At 42.6% G+C, this 16,975-nt stretch overlaps 1 pseudogene; it reads left to right on the plus strand.

Moving 5' to 3' along the window:
• The first annotated feature begins 1,021 nt into the window (after positions 1-1,021).
• Positions 1,022-16,975, plus strand: part of LOC147659604 (tyrosyl-DNA phosphodiesterase 2-like) — a 69,565-nt pseudogene continuing 53,611 nt past the window's right edge.

Genomic DNA, 16,975 nt, shown 5'->3' on the forward strand with positions numbered 1-16,975 from the left:
CAAATGTACTCCTGCCAAGCCCTAGAGTAAGACAAGCACCACACATGGCCTCCCACAGGTATTGCAACATACTCTCATATAAACCGATGTTGGCAGGGAAATAAAATGACACCTCACAGGAACTAATAATGAATGAATAAATTAATGAATATTGGAATTTGTAGAGCGCACTACTACTGCTAGAGTGTCCCGGCGCTGGTCCCAACTATTATTACATTGTCAAAATAATAAAACTATTTAGGCATTTAAATTATATATATAGATTTATTTATTTTATTGTTAACAAATTGAACAAATTATATATAATTATTAAATAACTACACTATTAATTTAAATGTTACCATTTTAAACAAATTATATGTAATTACTAGCTTACCCGTCGCACGTTGCTGCGATCTCAGAAGAAAGGAAATTTAAGGAAACTTGTTATGATAACATTTAATTTACATTGTGTCATTTTTATTGAAACTTATTCATTTTAATATGGAAATATTTTGAAGTGTTGTTTTAATTCTGTTTATTTATTCGAGTGCTTGTGGATACACGGTATTTTTTGTTTTTCCGTCTGGTGCGTACACGAATAAATCAGAAGGTTTTCCGACGCGTGAGCTGGCCACATACAATTGTCCATGTGAGAAGCACAGATTCTCCAAATCTAGTCCACACACTTGCAGCGATTGTCCTTGTGCTTTGTTGATGGTCATTGCAAAAGTGAGTTGCACCGTAAACTGTAAACGTTGAGTATTGGAAAGATTATGAGGGCCCTGGGGGGGGGGCGATATTTAACATTTTTTTTTTTTGCCACAAACCTTCGCGGGAGTGTACTCAACAACTTCCCAAAGTTTTATGCCTATCGGATGAATGGTGTAGTAATGCATAAAGGACAAACAGACATACTTTCGTTTTTATGTATATAAGGGAGTCTTTGTCTTCCTAAAGTTTACAATGTTCCCAGCAGGCAGAGGCGAGGCTTGTCTGTCTCCTGTAGAGATTGTCCTGAACTCGTGTGCAGCTTTAGGTGATGTCTGAGGAGAGTAGGGTTGTGAAGGATGGTGGTGGCATCCTTGCACTTGAGGGTATGGACGAGGAGGCTGCAGAGAGCTTTTAGATCAGGAACCAAGCACAGCAGTGTGATGAGTTTGCAGCTATCAGAAGCTGAGACTCCGTGTTACTTGTCTGAGAACGATTGGCACATGGAAAGATCACTAAATTCATGTTTTGAGCCCTTGGTGGAACAAGATCTTGATCCTGATGGGCACAGGCCCTCCCACCAGGATGTACCCCAGAAACCAGAAATGCACAAGCCTCCTCAATCAGCAGGAGAAACCTTCATCGACTTGACAGCTGATGCTCATATAGTTATTCCCAACAGCAGTGTAAATGATGCTCAGCAGGAACATAACAGTGGACTTATTTTTCTCACGTGGAATATTGATGGCCTGGATGAGTCAAACCTACAAGAAAGGGCTCCAATTTGGCACTATATAGCCCAGATTTCGTTTTTCTGCCTTGTCCACCTAGAGAAGAGAGCAATCACCTACACCATCATTCCAGGACAGAACATAGCTATTTTACTTCATCATGTTGAAGAAATGTAAGGTTAAGTCAAGAATTAACTCATTTCTATTCATTATCCATGATGAGAAACCCCTTTATGTTTCATACAAATGTATCTAGTAGCAACCTGTTTCTAATAGGTTCCAGTAATCATCAATGCATCGTAGTTACAATCATTTAGGAGACTATTTGGCTGGATCATGATACACCCATCTCAATGACAATATAACATAAAAGGGCTCTGGTCTTCGCTGCTTGCATAAACCCTCCCTCTTCCTTCAGAACAACAAATAACCAGAGTTTTTTTGTGATATTTCTTGGTCTACTACAATTATCTTGCATCCCCAAATCAAACTTCTTCCCCTAAACTAACTCCCCTCCCTACCCTCTCCACTGGCGTTTCACTTATGTACAAATTACTGTTTTATGCTCAAGGCTTCGTTTCACTGTTGTCTAGGGGAACATTGTGGGAACGCTCAGTCAGTGAAAGTGGCAATGCGTTGGGGTTGCTATTGGAAAGGCGGGATTTCTACTCTAGAACCAGAATAGCATTTTCTAGAATCCCGTCACAGGTCGACTAGACCTTTTTACCTGTCATAGAGTGTAGAAGGCAATCTGTCTTAACAGTGTAATATCAACTTGAACTATCCCCATTGCTTTGCCCAAAGAACCACTGACATAAGATCGAGTTTAAAGATTTATTATAAAGCCAAAAACAGTTGTGTATATAAACACCTCAGTAAAAGATTCAGAATCTGCTCTGCCTCTCCTTCGGGGTGCTGTCCCTAATACAAAACCCCACAATATGGACGACACGCCCTAAGAACGCCCCTCTCAAAGGTATTAACTTTCAGTAATTTCCATTACGACATCTTCATCCTTGTCCGTTGAAAAATGTCCTTGGGTCCCAGAGTCTTCTTCTCTTGAAGTTGCTTCCCTAAATTCCGCAGCCACTCCTCCATGTCTGGGACTACCATCCTAACGCTCATACACAATGGGCCCTTTTTCTACAATCTCTAGTTAACCTTGCACCTGCAAAAGAACGCACATAAATCAGCTCACAGTTCCATGCTACTTGCAATTAATTTTCTAAAGCAACCTTCTAGGAAAGACATTTCCATGATTTAATGTCGAGTGGAACATTCTCAGTCCGGCCTACACAATCTTTCTTCCCACCTGGGCCTCTGCACGTTTCTAGGTATCACATCCTAACATGAGCAATACATTTTCATTCATTAGGCCTTTATCATTATAGCAAAAATACATTTTCTAAACACATTTACTAACTTAAGCACTTCTATCTCGTTATATGAATACAATATTGAGTTTCTAGTCGAACATCTTAATACATTAATGAATTGGGTAAATACTTCACTGCAAACAATATTTCTAGATTAACATGGCATTAGTACTTTCAAAACACTCTACGTCACTCTATGTAACTTCTGGCACATTATTTCATAGCTCTACCTCACAATTAAACATGATTATAGTCCTTTATATATGTGGGTGCTGATTATTCATGAATATGGTGCACCCCTACAATTTCTAACTCAGTTTTGCGCTCTCTCAGTCGCCCCTTTGATGACCTGTATCATCACCACCAACCCAACATCTCTTAGGGTAAGGACCGAGCTACACAGAACTTGTTGCAAGGTTCCCTCGCTTGAGCATCTCCAATGCTCTTAAACTTCGATATTGATTGTCTTGCAAGTTCTCCATTCTCTGCTCTTGTACTCTCATCGATCTTGCCAACCTGTTTGACCTATACCATTTATACAGTTTCAGCAAGCCCCATAATCCAATCACACATGCCACTATGATGATAAGGGGTTTCAGTAAGTATCCAAGGAAACTCCTTCCCATGCTTGCAAACCAGTTCCCAACCTTTCCAAATCCCTTGCCGACCATTTCCCATGCATTCTCTTGCGTCAGATCCTCAATCTCGTAATGAATTGCAGTAATGTTACGTATATATTTCTTCAGATCCTTGGAATTATCTGGAATATATGTGCAACATTCCTGAACCTTTAAAAGTTTACAGACTCCGCCCTCTTTCGCCAGAAGGACGTCTAGAGCAAGACGGTTCTGCAAAACCATTGTCCTTATCGACAACGTCTCACCCTCAATCAACACCAATGACTTAGCTGTACTCATTGACAATTCATCCACCACAGTTGCCAACCGCCGTATCTTCACGTCATTCAAGATCACTCCCAACATTGGTATTGCAGCTCCAAACACATACCCCACTATCGCACCAGCACTCTCTCCTCGCTTTACCCTCGTCAAGTGTCCACCTTCCAAAAGAGCAAAGTCCTCGGTGTGATATATCTTAGGAAAAATAATCGCCAGGTAGCATGTCCCATACCACTTATCCGGCAACCTCACGTACGCATTTTTCCCACAGACAAAGTACACGGATCACTGACATAATATAGAATGACAAAATATAGACTTACCAAAATATAGTCACCAAAATATAGAATGCCAAAATATCGAATTCATATCTACAATCAGGTAAGTACAAAAATATCGAATCCAAAATATAGTCTGTAAAAAACTATAGTCAGTCAAAATATCGATTTTTTTAAATGTCTTAAAAGTAATTTAAAATTAATGAAATAATAAATATAATTAACTAAAACATACTTATAAATACTCAAATACCATTAAAATTAAGATATAATTAATTTAAGTTATTAATAAAAAATGTACAATATTTTACCGTAGGATAGCAGGAGGGTAACATTTAATATTACCACTCCAGTGAGTGCAACAGTAGGGAAAGCGTTGGATAGCGGAGGGGTAAAAAATACTATTCCCACTCCAGAGTGCAACAGTAGGGAAAGCGTTGGATAGCGTAGGGGTAAAAATTACTATTCCCACTCCAGAGAGTGCATCAGTAGGGAAAGCGTTGGATAGCGTAGGGGTAAAAAATACTATTCCCACTCCAGTGAGTGCAACAGTAGGGAAAGCATTGGATAGCGGGAGGGTAAAAAATACTATTCCCACTCCAGTGAGTGCAACAGTAGGGAAAGCGTTGGATAGCGTAGGGGTAAAAAATACTATTCCCTCTCCAGAGAGTGCAACAGTAGGGAAAGCGTTGGATAGCGTAGGGGTAAAAATTACTATTCCCACTCCAGAGAGTGCAGCAGTAGGGAAAGCGTTGGATAGCATAAGGGTAAAAATTACTATTCCCACTCCAGAGAGTGCAACAGTAGGGAAAGCGTTGGATAGCGGGAGGGTAAAAATTACTATTCCAACTCCAGAGCGTGCAACAGTAGGGAAAGCGTTGGATAGCGTAGGGGTTAGAATTACTATTCCCACTCCAGAGAGTGCAACAGTAGGGAAAGCGTTGGATATTGGAAGGGTAAAAATTACTATTTCCACTCCAGAGAGTACAACAGTAGGGAAAGCATTGGATAGCGTAGGGGTAAAAATTACTATTCCCACTCCAGAGAGTGCAACAGTAGGGAAAGCGTTTGATAGCGTAGGGGTAAAAAATACTATTCCCACTCCAGAGAGTGCAACAGTAGGGAAAGCGTTGGATAGCGGGAGTGTGAAAATTACTATTCCCACTCCAGATAGTGCAACAGTAGGGAAAGCTTTGGATAGCGTAGGGGTAAAAATTACTATTCCCACTCCAGAGAGTGCAACAGTAGAGAAAGCGTTGTATAGCGTAGGGGTATAAAATACTATTCCCACTCCAGAGAGTGCAACAGTAGGGAAAGCGCTGGATAGCGGGAGGGTGAAAATTACTATTCCCACTCCAGTGAGTTTAACAGTAGGGAAAGTAATGATTTAATATATTATTAAAAATAAATTAAATATCAATACCAATACAACATTAATTGAAATTAATAACCAATTTAATATTATGTAATAATTAATTAGAAATACAACTACATATTAGTTATTACAAATTAATAACCTATTCATAATTATTTAACAACTAATTATTTTCAATAACAAAAACTAATTCATAATAAAAATAATACCAATTAAAAATTAACAGTCAAATTAATTATCAATACACAAAAAGTATTTTTAAGAAGTAATTAATTACAATTACATTACTTCCCACCCTATTCCCCTATAAACCCACATCCCACTACAGAAAATACATTAATACAATTATCATAATTATCAAATATTTAATTAATACAAAATAATTACCAATTAATAAAAATTAATTGCCAATTAATAGAAATTAATTACCAATTAAAAATTAATTAACAATACATTTAAAATCAATACCAATAAATGAAAAAAATGATTTACTTAATTACAATTAAATTACTTCCCACCCTATTCCCCTATAAACCCACAAACCGCTACAGAAAATAAATTTAGAAAATTAACATAATTAACAATTAATCAATTAATACAAATTAATTGGCAATTAATAAAAATGAATTACCAATTAAAAAAATAACAATAAATTCCATATAAATACCAATAAATAAATAAAAATATTTAATTAATTACAATTAAATTACTTCCCACCCTATTCCCCTATAAACCCACAACCCGCTACAGAATTAAATTACGCAAAAATTAAATAACATAAAATTCATCACTTAAAATACATTAAACATACATTACAAAAATTAATATACACTTTTCACACATATACTAGTTCAAGTTCAAAACAACTTTATTTCGATTCATAACGAATCATAAAAAGCACATAGACAGAAATACATAATTAAGGGGTGCAATTACATTGGGTTGCAGTCACAGTTAAAATAGAGCAGTTAAAATATTTACAAAATGTTTTTAAAAAAAGCAGCAATTTTTCAGTAATTCCATAGGGTGTTGTCAAGACTATTAAATTATCTATTTCCAGAACGTTTTTTAATGCGGAAAGCAGCTACCAAGAAGTTAGCGACATTAAACATATTTAGTGGTGAGTCTAACTTTTTTAAGTAAAATAGGGCAGGCTTGATTTGGACGAACCCCTTGTTCTTAAGCAATGGGACAATATACTTTTTCCTGGGCAGATCATATATACCACAGAAGAACATAAAATGAGCAGTGTCCTGCAGAGAAAAACCGTCACATTTGCAGGCCGCTAAGTCCTCTGGCTTGGCCCATACCTTAGAGTCATTTAACAGAAAGTGAATCTGGTTAAGTCTTAGTTTGGTTAATAACCAGCAATGTAATGGAATAGACACTACTGTTAAATAAGGTTCAATGGCCGGTGTAGTTTTAGAAATATAGTGCTCCCTCACTGTGGGTTTCGCAAGCTCACAGCTCTCCCGCTCCATTTCTCTCACTTTTAAAAAAGTCGATTTGAACCATTCCAGGTCATTCTTAACGATGCCATGTGGTGTGTGGAAGAGATCTGGGCGGCCCAGGGAAGTTAGTGTTTTATTAATATATGCTAGCCACGGGATATTTTTCATATTGTCCAGGAGTAGGCAGTCTCTCATGATTGTGTGGTTCAGAGTTAAGTTGGAGTTCAGCCATGTTTTTAACCACATCAAGATAGGGGATTGTTTGATGATGTCACTGATGTACCCCTGGCCTAGTTCCATATGGACAGAGAAAGTGGCTGTTGATTGAGGTAATCCTAAAAGCATACGAAAAAATCTGTTCTCTTCCATCTGTATTGCTTCTATGTTGTTCGAGTAACCCCAGATGGAAGCCCCGTACCTTACTACTGATATTGATTTCGCTCTGTAGAGTGCCAGCATTGCTTCCGTGGGCTTACCACCCAGACGTTTTGAGAAGCCGACTATGGCTGCTGCTGTTCTTTTCATGGCATTGGTTTTGACGGATATTTGGGGTGTCCACGTACCCTTATCGTCGTATACTACCCCCAGGTAGGTAAAAGTTCTCACTTTGGAAATAGAAGTGTTAGCACAGTAGAAAGTCTTCAAATCCTTATTTTTTCTGCCGCCTACAGCCATAACATGGGACTTGTCTGAATTGATTTTTAGACCAAGGGAGGTCATAAAAGCATCGAAGGATGTCAATAGTCTTTGTAGCCCATGGGGGGTACGTGCCACGAGCACCGCGTCATCCGCGTAAAGGAGGACCGGGGTGGACAGTCCGCCAAAACGCGGGACGTCGAGTGTTGCCAGCTCCAGTGTAGATTCAAGGTGATTAATATAGAGTGTAAATAACATTGGGGCGAGAATACACCCCTGTCGCACCCCTCTGGTAGACTTGAATCCTGCTGTGCAGGCTCCTTCCTGCGTCATCCTGATGGATGCTTCTAGGTCCCGATGGGCCTCAGCCAGAAAATGAACCAAGGTAGGGTCCATCCCCAGTTCCAGGAGGATGTCCCACAGCCTGGACCTATTCACTAGGTCGAAGGCTGTGGACAGGTCCATGAACCCTAGGTAGATTGATCCGCTGGCTGCCATAGTGTACTTGCCTAGGATCAGATGTAAGTTGAGGCACTGGTCCTCCGTCCCTCTTCCCTTTCGAAACCCGTATTGGGCATTTGATAAGATGTTATTGCTGCCAGCCCACTCGTCAATCCTTGCCAGTATCACTTTCCCTAGGATTTTGAAAGACGAGTCGATAAGTGAGATGGGGCGGTAGCACCTCGGGTCTCCCCTCTGGCCTTTCTTGAAGATTGGAATGATGGTGGCGTGTGACCAGGAAACAGGCAAGCTATGTTTCATGGCGGCGTTGAAGACGTTGGTCAGGATGTTTGCCCAGAAAGAGACATTGGCCTTGAACATGTCGGCTGGAACGCCATCTGGGCCTGGCGCTTTCTTCCCTACTGTGTTGGTTATGGCCTTTTCAACTTCTTCCATGTTAAAGGAGAGTGCTGTCTTGGGGGAGTTAGATTTGAGGATAGTCGGTGTTTCGCATATTTGGTCACTCCCATAGATGATTTTGAAATGAGCTAACCAATCCTCCTCACTGATGTTGGCCTCTAGGATATCGTTAGCTTCTCCGGAAAACAAGGGATTGTTTATAATGGCCCAGAAGCTGGAACTGTCTCTTAAGGTGGCTTTTTCCATTAGTGAGGCCCAGGCATCCTTTTTGAGAGCTACTTTGCGTTCATGAATGATGTTATAATATTCTTTTCTTAGTCTGGCAACTTCCCCTCTGTCCCTGGGTGATTTTTTTAATTCGTTCAGGAGGCAAGTGTGTGCTTTCGAGCAGGCTTTATTGAACCAGCCCTTGGTCGGTCGAGTCTTCTTCCTAGATTTGACTGTGAGTTCATCAGAAATTACAGCGCACAGGGTATCAAAGGCGGTGATTACATCTTCTCCCTGTTTAGAATTGTCTTGGCAAATATCTAATTCTTTGCGGGCTTTGCTACTTAGAGTTTCGAGGAACTCAGATGGGACCACCTTGGACCATTTCAGCCTTCTTCCTTGGTCCGTGGGCCGCACAGCCAGCTCGGGCATTTTGGTTGTTCCCTCCTTAAGTAGGCCCGCAGAGCTGGCAAGCTCGAGGATGACTGGATTATGGTCACTGAACGCAGCTACAACTGCGTTGTAAAAGAAGACCCAGCTTAATATTCCAGGGGAAGCAAAGATATAGTCAATAATGGATTCGGAGTTTCTAGCACTGTAGGTCATGACCCTCTCACTGTAGGTATTGAACCCCGGTTCGTAGAGGTCCACATTTGCTAGGAGGTTTTCTAGTGCCAGTCCTTTAGGGTTGTGTTCAAAGTGTTGGTAGTCGCCTGAGGTAGAGCAGTCAGTGTCTTCAATGTGGCAGGAAAGCCTGCAGAGATGAGTGTTAAAATCCCCCATAATTATAATGTGCAACAAAGTGGTTTGACGTTCTTTAAAATTAATCAAGAAAGACTGTAGAGAACAGAGATGCTCAGTGGAGTGTCCGTCTACTACAGAATTATAAAAATTAATAAGGATGTATTTATGACCATTGGCTAAGCTGATCTCTAGGCACAGGAAGTTGGGGGAGTTAGTAGTTATTTGTTTAACAGTCCCCGCCAGATGGACAGTAGTCAGGATCATAAGGCCCCCTTTGTCCCTCCCACAGGAGGATCTAGTAGCTGGGACAAAGTAAGATGTGAACCCAGGAACCCAGAAATTGCTATTGCAGTCCCAGGTTTCTTGCAGGGCTATGATGTCATGTTGGTTCAGGAGGTTCAGCCAAACACTGTCCTCCCTTTTTGAGCGAAGTCCAGCTATGTTCCAGCTTATGAGTTTAGGCCTTCTGCTGGGGACTCCTAAAGGGGGACAGTTCCCTGTAGATTGTCTGAGCATAGGGGTGTTGTTAACTGGGCGTCAATTTTGTTCAACCGCCCGAGCCAAGGGCATGAATCTATTATGCAAGGATATACTAACATACAAAACACTTTAAAAAAAAATAATATTATTAAAAAATCGATATATTTAATGCCTATATTGTATACTTCGATATTTTGACTTCTATATTTTGAAAATCGATATTACTTACCTTAAATTTGATATTTTTAACCACTATATTGTGTCCATTCGATATTTTGTCCATTCTATATTTTTACTTCGATATTATGTCCATTCTATATTTTGGAATCGATAATATGACTGTTTACCAAAGTACACAGTAGGGATCACTTGTACCACACTCTTCAGGAAATCCTTGGTGTAATACTCCAATGTGAAAGTGTGTTCACAAGTTGTCTGGCCCACATACACATTTTCATAATATGTCTTTGGCCTGTGCAGGCACAACTTCCCTTTCTGTACCTCGTCCAATGCTATTGGACCATAACTTCCCCTTGTCTTATGCAACTTCTCCTCATCCGTCCAATCTACTTTGCCTTGCCCTGATGCCTGCAACTGCTTTTGTTTTTGATACCTATCCTCTACCTGTTCTATGAACTTCTTCTCCACCTCTGCCAATGAGCAGGTCAAATTGTGTCGATGAGCATATGAGGTGTCTAATTCTCGTGTTGGAATGCAAAAGTATCTAAGTCTATCCTCTGACTTATAATAATCCCACTTGTTCAAGTGTTTATAATTAGGGACTTCTGGAAGCACAGCATCATAATTCGAAAAGAAATATTCAAAATGATTTCGCCCATAAAATATGCTAAGCAGCAAACTACATGAAATTCCATATGTCAATGGCAGGTGATGGTATCTAATACCCTCGTCTACTGAAGCCGGCAATTGCATACACACATAACAATCTTTCGCATCCATCGCATCAATATACTCATACAACAACTTTGCATACGCATTCTTTCCAAAGTTTCCTTTAGACAAATCTGCATGTAATCTACGGCTTTCTTCTACTAACAAAGCTTTCTCGGCTCCTATGTTAACCTCTTTCTGGCTAGGAGTGGTAGGTGTAGGCGTTCCCTTGACCTCCACTTCCTGCTCTTGTGCTAAATAAGAAACTAAAACTACTAAAAATATAAAGAATATCACTACCCGTATAAGTGTGCCTATAATACACTTTGCCCTACAAGTCGGGTTCCCAGCCTCCATGGTCTCAAACAGTACGATTCGTTTTCAGCAGCAACACAAAGTCTTTTCTCTTGGCTTTGTGAATCGAACCACACCTAGAAGCAGAAATCCCCTTTCATTTCTTCATTTCCGTCCGCATTCAGGTGACCCTGACCCTTCTCCGTCCTCTAAGGGATGTCCCTACATTTCTTCTTCTTCCACTTGGCTCTAAGTAAATTCAGCAGCTATTTACAAAGTCTTTACTGATCAACGATGATATTTGTTCCAACTGCACATAGCACATAGTCCAAGAGTTCCATTCGAAGGACTATTGATTCATAGGCAGGTATCTCAGGATCAAATGTAGGAAAGATCAGTCTATTCAGGATTAAATCATGTATCTTGCTTAGGTAAGGGGGATTAGGAATTGTGATCGTCAGTATGCCTTCAATTTCCAGTCCAGGTACCAACAGTATCACTTCCAGCTTAACGTTGGGGATCGTACTGGTCACAGTCACTGACCTCACCCTCCCGGACCTCAGTACACCTGGCATTTGTCAAAGGGTAGGTCCACTCCGGGGTGGCGTATCTTCGACACAGTACTATCACCCTCCTTGATCTCCTCAGACCTTTTTCCTCTGACTCTTGGTTTCCCCCTTCCGGGTCTGATTCTTCAGATACAGGTGCAAGATCTCTTTCAGAGGTCAGCCTCACGTTAAGCCTTCTTCGCCTCTCAGGCCAACTTGCCTCTGTGCTGTTCACTCCTCTGCTTCTCGTTGGCACAACCTGCTCATCACTGCCTTCAGCTTGCTCTGGGTTGAGATCACCTTCACAGCAACTTCCCCATTCAGAGGCAGATTCCGTGTCACTGTCACCGTGATCTCCTTCAGCTCGGTCAGATGGATTACCAGCCTCTTCAGACACCCCCACAGCTTGACTTGTCCCCTCTAGTGGATCTTCCTCTACAGCTGGATTTCCATCCACGAGAGGAGCTGTTTCTTCCAGGGGAGCTGGAACTCTTCGGGTGTGAGAAGCATGAATCCAGTTCGGCAACCCACCACACTTCACGGCAGTGTTCGTCACCAGGATAACCTGAAACAGGCCTCGCCAGCGCACATCATGGCAGCTTTTCCTCACGTGCTTCCGCACCAGGACCCAGTCACCTGGACACAGGTCATGACAAAGGTCTCTAGAAGCCGGAATTTCAGCAGTCTGCACCTGAAGAGACACAGAATGGATGACATCAGATAGTCCCTTGCAGTAATCAATAATCAGATCATCTGTGATATTTAACAGGGCTGCTGAAGGGATGGACGGCAATCTCATAGCTCTCCCCATCAACACCTCATGGGGTGAGAGTCCTGTCCTCCTGTCTGGTGTACTACGTAAGCTCATTAGCACCAACTGTAAAGCATCTGGCCATTTCAGGGACGTGGATGAGCACACTTTCGCCATTCGAGCCTTGAGTGTTCCATTTATTTGCTCTACTATGCCAGAAGCCTCTGGTCGATAGCTACAATGCAGTCTCTGGTCAATGTTCAGTGCAGAGCAGAGCATTTTCACAACTTCACTGTTAAAATGCATCCCTCTGTCTGATTCCAAAGAGGTTGGGACCCCGAATCTTGGCACTAACTCCCTCAACAATAATTTTGCTACTGTGAGTGTGTCGCACCTACGAGTTGGGTATGCCTCAACCCACCTGGAAAATACACATACAATCACCAAGACATATCTGAGGCAATTACACCTCGGCATTTCAATGAAATCCAGTTGCGTCCTATTGAAAGGCCCACCAGACCTTCCAACGTGACTCAGTGTGACTGGTGTCCTTTTCCCAACATTCATTTGTTGACACGTAACACACCTCTGACATACTGCTTCCGCAGCCGTTCGAAACTTGGGATTGTACCAAGTCTGCCTGAACACTCGCATCATTGCATCCCTTCCCAAATGCACAGGACCATGTATCTGTCGAGCCATCAGGCTCACCAGCTCATTCGGCAACACAGCTCTCCCATCAGCTGAAATCCACAAGTCCAGTTCCCCTTTGATACAACCAGAGGTCAGCCACACACTTTTCTCGAAGTCTGACACTTGTTCCTGCATCTTTCTCAATTCATCCCAGGTATCAGCCACTTCAAGTATCATGTTCAGCTCGGTCCCTCCCTGCATTCCCTCGATAACTTGATCAGTAAATGAGTAACCTTGTTCTGCACAATAGCGTGCAACTTCATCAGCATAACGATTACCCAAGGACACAAAATCAGCACCTTTGCTGTGTGCTGTACATTTCACCACAGCGATTTCTGCTGGACCCTGCAGAGCCTCCAGCAGTAACCTGACAAATTCTCCATTCCTGATAGGGGAACCTGACGATGTCATGTAACCCCTTTGAGACCACAACTGACCGAAGTCATGAACCACACCAAACCCATATCGGCTGTCGGTGTATATGGTGACTCGAATTTTGTTGGCTGCCAAACAGGCATGCGTCAACGCAATTATCTCAGCCACCTGAGCGGAGTGTACTCCTTCTAGGCAGGCAGCTTCGACTATCCCATGAATCGTGCAAACAGCAAAAGCCGCTCTTAACTGTCCAGCACTGTCTCATATACATGAGCCATCAACAAAGTAAATTTCATCAGGGTCTTCAAATGGCTCATCGACAATGTCTGGTTTAGGTTTGGTGCACAGTTCAGTCACCTCAAGGCCGTCGTGATCTTCACAATCATCATCTAAGACATTTGGCAATGGCATTAACGTAGCAGGGTTCAAAACCGAGCACCTCTTAAGAGTCACATTCTCCGCGGCAAGTATAACCTGCTCGTAGCGTGTGAGCCTATTGTTGGTCAAGTGCTGCGTTTTAGTCCTGGTCATTAGCAGTTCTACTGAGTGTGGAACATGTACCACCAATGGATGTCCCATCACAATGCTTTCACATCTCTCAATGCTGACACCTGTTGCAGCAACGGATTTGAGACATCCGGGCAACGCTGCGGCTACTGGGTCTAAGGTAGCCGAGAAATAAGCAACTGGTCTACGGACACCACCATGATCTTGGGTTAAAACTGCCAACGCGCAACCCTCTCGCTCGCAGCAGAACAATGAAAACAATTTGTTGTAATCAGGCATTCCCAGAGCCAGAGCACGACATAAGTCCTCTCTCAACTCAAGGAAAGCCATCATGCAGTCTGTGTCCCATGGTACCGGATCACTTACGTCCTTGAGCGTCAGTTTCTACAAGGGTTTAGCCTTCAGGGAAAAGTTAGCAATCCACTGGCGACAGTAGCCAACCATACCCAAGAACATTCTAACCTCTCTCTGTGTCGAGGGCACCATCATTTTCATTATGGCCTCTATCCTATCTGGGGATACCTTTCGTTTGCCTTTTTCTATTTTGTGTCCCAGATACTGGACTTCAGACAGACAGTACTGTAGCTTGCTGGGAGATACCATGTGACCATTTTCTGCCAGATGGTTCAACAAAGCGATGGTGTCTATTCTACAGGCATCTTCTGTCTCTGACGCAACAAGGAGGTCGTCTATGTACAGTACGAGAACCGAGTTCTGGGGCAGTACTAGACTCTCGAGATTCCTTTTTAACAATTGGTTAATTGGTTAAAGATCGATGGGCTCTCTGTATACCCTTGAGGGATACGACACCATGTTAACACGCGATCTTCCAGCTTAAATGCAAAAAGAAATTGTCTCTCCTCATGTAATGGTATTGAGAAGAATGCCTGACACAAGTCAATCACTCTGAACCACTCAGCCTGTGCTGGAATCTGAAACAATATCACTGATGGATTCGGTACCACTGGACAGCATGGAACAACTATGTCGTTCACTTTTCGTAAATCCTGCACAATCCTGAACTTCCCACTAGGCTTCTGCAAGCCCATGATCGGAGAGTTACATGGACTGCCCATTACTTCCTTCAGAATTCCCTGTCTAATCATGGATTCAATCACAGGTTTTATTCCTGCAATTGTTTCTGGAGTCAACTTGTACTGGGGTGTTCTTGGAAACTCTGTATTAGGTCTCACTTGAATCTTAACTGGCTCCACTCCTTTGATCAACCCAATCTCCTCTCCTGTAAAGTCCCTTTTCTTTTCGTAGGCTGCCCTGATCCATGCATTCAATGCTTCAAACTGTGTTGGTCTAGGCAAAGGTCGCAAAGAAGCCATAGCCGCTTTTAACTGGTACAACACCTCCAATCTAAACGTTCCATACCTAGGAAAAGTCAATTCCTCATTTCCGTCAGTCATCTTACACCAGTTCTCAAGCCACAATATGGTATGCAATCCCACATTCGTAGCCATGTAATGAGCTGGCGTATCCTCGGGTGGAGCCTTTTCCCCACCCAGAGGTTCTAGCCTCTTTTCTCCCTTAAAACAGCTTCGCAATCCTTTTAGACATTTCATGATGAAACGTTTCCTTGTTTACGGTGCTCGTTTACTTCCTGATGACAATCCACCAATCCCAGCGCGGCTTTACTCTAACCGCCCTATGCCAGCGCGGCTCTCTTCTGACGTCACTCGCTTCTCGCTAACCGCCCAATCTCAGCGCGGCTCCACACTAACCGTCCTATCCCAGCGCGGCTCTTTCTGACGTCACTCGCTTCCGCTTCGCAGCAGTTCCCCTCCTTTCTCCGCTCGTCTCTCGGTCATGCATGCGTCCCAATCATACACTTGAAATGATCACTTCCGACCAAGCAACCACTTCCTTGACTGTACGTCCACAGTCTGACTGCAATTGTCACCGAACTGGCAAATATCTGTCCACTTAACGACCAGACAATCGCCTCTCTGATAGGTTACATACACACGGCAACTTCCGACCAGCGTCTGTTACCCACGCATTCACACATTCGTTCCCCCTATCACGGTCCTGCGGGCGATCAATGGTACCTCATGACCCCCTTACAATGGTCGACAATTACTGTGAGTGTTCGATACACCCGAACCACTTAAACTCTCCTTGAGTCTAAGATTTTCACCAGTTGCGCGCGCTAACAACCTGATCTCCTTTCACACTACAGGCACTCAACTCCGCTAGACAACACAATTCAACGACACAATGCACACCGCAATCTAACACGCATGACCCTTTTCATACTCACTCTCTTACGACCTGCTGCTTTCTGCCGCACCGTCACTCTCCGTCATTTTCCGTGGAACGCCATCCTCCGTCCGCGGTTTTGCGGACGCACATCTCCAGATCTCTATGGGCCTTGGGGAAATCTTAACCTAACCTAGATTACCCTCACTCCAGGAGATAAACCATCCTACTCTGCTACCAACTGGAAAGGCGGGATTTCTACTCTAGAACCAGAATAGCATTTTCTAGAATCCCGTCACAGGTCGACTAGACCTTTTTACCTGTCATAGAGTGTAGAAGGCAATCTGTCTTAACAGTGTAATATCAACTTGAACGATCCCCATTGCTTTGCCCAAAGAACCACTGACATAAGATCGAGTTTAAAGATTTATTATAAAGCCAAAAACAGTTGTGTATATAAACACCTCAGTAAAAGATTCAGAAGATAAACAGGCACTAATACAAACATAATTCTACGGAAAAGTCTTAATCGACTAAGAAACAATACAAGTATCAGTTCCAAAATCATCAAGCTAACAAGAATTGCTATAACCTGGGTTTTAGTAGGCATCGGAAAAGAGAGGAATAAATCCAGATTAATCTGTCCCTACACTATACTAAGTGACATCCCTACTTAACAAAGTTCCTTCCTATCAAAGGTGTCAGCCGTGGTGACTTCCAAAGAAGCACACTCACTTTGTTCAGACTTAGCCTAAGAACCCATCTCGCATAGCAAAGCTCTCTGCCTGACCAACATCTTCCTTCGCCCTCATGCGCATCTGCTCTGCCTCTCCTTCGGGGTGCTGTCCCTAATACAAAACCCCACAATATGGACGATACGCCCTAAGGTACGCCCCTCTCAAAGGTATTAACTTTCAGTAATTTCCATTACGACATCTTCATCCTTGTCCGTTGAAAAACGTCCTTGGGTCCCAGAGTCT

This window comes from Lissotriton vulgaris, unplaced genomic scaffold, assembly GCF_964263255.1.
Source record: "Lissotriton vulgaris unplaced genomic scaffold, aLisVul1.2 SCAFFOLD_478, whole genome shotgun sequence".
NCBI classification, from domain to species: domain Eukaryota; kingdom Metazoa; phylum Chordata; class Amphibia; order Caudata; family Salamandridae; genus Lissotriton; species Lissotriton vulgaris.